This window comes from Beta vulgaris, chromosome 8 (assembly GCF_026745355.1).
Source record: "Beta vulgaris subsp. vulgaris cultivar EL10 chromosome 8, EL10.2, whole genome shotgun sequence".
NCBI classification, from domain to species: Eukaryota; Viridiplantae; Streptophyta; class Magnoliopsida; order Caryophyllales; family Amaranthaceae; genus Beta; species Beta vulgaris.
In genome coordinates this window covers 26,457,130-26,461,342 of record NC_079209.1, presented here as the reverse complement: position 1 = coordinate 26,461,342, position 4,213 = coordinate 26,457,130, and positions in this window count along the sequence as shown.

Here is a 4,213-nt window from a genome sequence, read left to right as displayed (position 1 = left end):
TACAGCTTCTTTTCCCTTAGTTTAAGGAAAACCTTCTTGAGATGCATTAGATGTTCCTGTTCACTTTGACTATACACAAGAATATCATCAAAATAAACAACAACAAAGATACCAATGAAGGGTCTGAGTACCTCAGCATAAGTCTCATGAAAGTACTAGGAGCATTTGTCAAACCAAATGGCATCACACGCCACTCATACAAACCACTCTTAGTTTTAAAAGCTGTTTTCCATTCATCACCCTCTTTGATTCTAATCTGATGATAACCACTTCTTAAATCAATCTTCGAAAATATAGTGGAACCATGTAACTCATCAAGCAAATCATCAAGTCTAGGTATTGGATACCTATACTTCACTGTTATATTGTTAATAGCACGACAATCCACACACATCCTCATAGAACCATCCTTCTTAGGAACCAAAATGACAGGCACAGCACATGGACTAAGACTTTCTTGCACAAATCCTTTAGCTAACAACTCACTAACTTGTTTTTGTAACTCCTTAGCTTCTTCAGGATTACATCTATAAGCTGGTTTATTAGGTAAAGGGGCGCCAGGGTTAAATCAATTTGGTGTTCAATTCCTCTACTAGGGGGTAAACCACATGGAAGATCAATAGGAAAAACATCACCAAACTCCTTCACTAAAGGTTCACCATTTCGTGCACTTCATTAAGTTTTACATCATTTTCATCCAATAACAACAACAAATACATAACCTTCCCCTTTTCTACAGCTTTATCAAGTTGAGGTTTAGAAAGGATTAAGGTTTTTTTGTTTTGTGTTTTAGGTGAGGTTGTTTTGGTTTAATGATTCGGCCATGGCTAGGACTAAGTACAATTTTCTTCTTGTTATGCATGAAAGTGTAAGTATTAGTCCTACCATTATGCAAGGTTTCTTTATCAGATTGCCAAGGTCTACCTAAGAGTACATGACATGCATCCATAGGTAATACATCACATAAAACTTCATCTTTATAAGAATCACCAAAAGAAAAGCTAATTAAAGCTTGTTTTGTTACCTCCACACAATTGCCATCATTAAGCCAATGAAGCTTATATGGTTTTGGATGTGAGAAAGTAGCATGATTGAGCTTGTCCACCATAGAAGATGAAGCAACATTGGTGCAGCTCCCTCCATCAATGATCATCGAACATATCTTCCCTCCAATCAAGCATTTGGTTTGAAAGATTTGATCCCTTTGAGAAGGAACCAATTCAGCTTCTTTGGCATGAAGAACTCTTCTTAAAACAAGGCTTAAATGATCACCTTGAGTCACCTCTCCAACCTCCAAAGCTTCTCACTTTCGGCCTCCTCTTCATCCCTCTTCTTGGTTTTCCTTCTGTTCAAGTGATTCTTCAATGTTTTTAATGTCAATTAAAGTCATTACTCTTTTATTAGGACATTGAGCTTGATAATGACCATAACCATGACACTTAAAGCACTTTACATCAGATTTTTTTGAGGTTTCATCCACTACTTTCTTCCCTTTATCAACACTTTCAACCGCACTTTAGGGGTGTAAGGAGATGTGTATGGTGTTTTAACATTAGAAACTCCCTTAGAATAGGTAGTTCCCTTCACAAAAGGTTTCTTCTTTTCTCCTTAATGTGTTTTTCAACTTTAAGAGCTAACTTAAAGAGTTCATCTAAGGTAGAATAAGGATGTAACTTGTTGAACCCTAGTTTTGATAATGACAAAGAAACAAAGGAACAAACTAAGTAGTGAACTAATAATTATTTAAGTGTATGGTGTCTAAGGTATCAATGCAAGGAACTGGGAGAATACAAAGTCAATGAAGAAGTCAAGAGAGGATTTCAAAGGCTAAGTAAAGAAGTTTCTATGTTGATACTGGAGCAAGCATTGGATCAAGAATAATAGAAGCTAGGCGTTTTATTTCTAGTTCCAATGTAAAGGAACAAAGAAAGAATGGTAAGGAACTGTGGCAGAATATTTGAGAATGAAGCGTTTGTTCCTCTGTAAGGAACAAACTCAGTGGCACTTAGCAAATATGTTAAAGGAACTGAACTAATATAAGGAACTAGACTTAGGCGTGTACTTAGTATAACGATTAAAAGATAATGGAGTAAGTCATGCCTAGATTATAGGAAATTAGTTATTTCTAATTTCAAAAGATAAAATCAGTTTTAAAAAGAAAATCTGTTTTGGAAAAGATTTTATTTTTGGAAAATAAGAAATAAATATCCGGTTGTTAGAAAGATTTTATTTCAAAGATATTATTTTCTTAAAGATTAGAAATTCAGATTTAAAGATAAAAAGAGTTTATAAAAACTGATTTTCGGATAATGTTGAAGAACTCCTATTATTTAGGAGTAATGGCTGCATTTTATCCACATTCATTTATAGTTCATGGGATCATGGGACATGATGTAAAACGTGTTCCTTAGGGGAAGGAACATCATGGGTAAATGGATTAAAACGTGTACTCTAACATTAATCCCACGTTCTTCATGATTAACACTATAAATATAGAAGTCTAGATAAGTTCCAAAGAGTGTCTGACTAAGTAATTAAGTGAGTTTAACTTATTAAGTGTCAGTGCCTTCATTCTATCATAATAGCCATTTGTTCTTTGCCTTCTTACTCTAATTCCACTAAGCTTATTTCGATCAATTGTATTTTGGTTTTTGGGGTAAGGGAACTTTGAGTGAAGTTCTGTAAGAGAAAGGCTTTGAGTGAAGCTTGTATGTGTGAGAAAACTTCGAGTGAAGTTGAGAGGAACTGCTGTTAAGGGAACAGTGGTTCAGGAACTTGAGTTTAGGAACTCAAGGTAGGGCTCGAGTTAGAATTAGGTTGTAACAGAGTTGTTTGGCCTAATTAGTGAAAGTGTTGAGTTTAAAATCCCTAGTGGTCGAGGTTGTTTCTTCTTGTTGGGCCCAAGAAGTTTTTCCTCGTAAAAATCCCTTGTGTTCCTTTAGCTTGTTTATTCGTTTAAGTTTTAATTTCCGCAAAAAGTTACGTTTATTTCTATACCTACAATTCACCCCCCTCTTGTAGTGTTCCTAGGGAAATAACAATTGGTATCAGAGCTAGAACTCACGTAAGATTGGAAACCCTATTGAGGAAAAGATCCAAGGAACAATGAATACCACCGAGAAATTTGAAGAAGGTTATTCCACTCAAAGGCCTCCTATGTTCAATGGGAAGTACTACAACTATTGGAAGAACCGCATGGAGATATTCATCAAGGCTGAAAACTATCAGGTATGGAGAGTCATTGAAGTTGGTGATTTCGAAGTCACAAATACAAATGACAAAAATGAGGTAACTCTTAAACCCCTCTCTGATTATGACAAATCTGATTTTTGAAAAAATGGAAGTAAATGCCATGGCTATTAAACTATTGCATTGTGGACTTGGACCCCATGAACATAATAGGATCATGGGATGCAAATCCGCAAAGCAAATATGGGATTTACTAGAAGTAACCCACGAAGGAACTAATGAAGTTAAAAGATCGAAAATTGATTTACTTATGAATCAATATGAACTGTTCTGCATGAAATCCAAAGAAAGCATCCGAGACATGTTTACTCGTTTTACTAACATTATAAATGAGTTGGCTTCTCTTGGAAAGTTTATTTCATCTGAGGAACAGGTTCGAAAGGTTCTTAGGAGTCTTCCTAAGGACAGATGGATGGCTAAAGTCACGCTCTTCAAGAAACAAAAGACTTCACTAAGTTCAACTTAGAACAGCTGGCAGGGTCACTTATGACTCATGAGCTTCACCTTGATACTGAATATGGTGAAAGCTCCAAATCAAAATCAATTGCTCTCAAAGCAGATGATGAAGATGATTCGGACTCTGAAGAAGAAGAAGCAGCCCTCATGGTTCGAAAATTTCGAAAGATGTACAGGAACATGAAGAATGGAAACTTCAAAGGTAAAACTAAGAAATTTTCTAACAAAGCTGCTTGTCATAAATGTGGAAGTACAGATCACTTCATCAAAGAATGTCCTCTTTGGGAAAACGACAAAACCAAAGAAAGGAACAAGGAACGCTTTGCTGAAAGGAACAAAGAATCAAAAGCACCTTTCTCTAAGGCAAATGTGCGCAAAGCTATGATAGCTGCTTGGGGAGATTCAGAGACGGAAGAAGAAGAGGAACAACCAACTGAAGAAACAGCAAACCTTTGCCTCATGGCAAACATCGACGAAAAAGAAGATGAAGAAAAAATTGAGGTAAGTC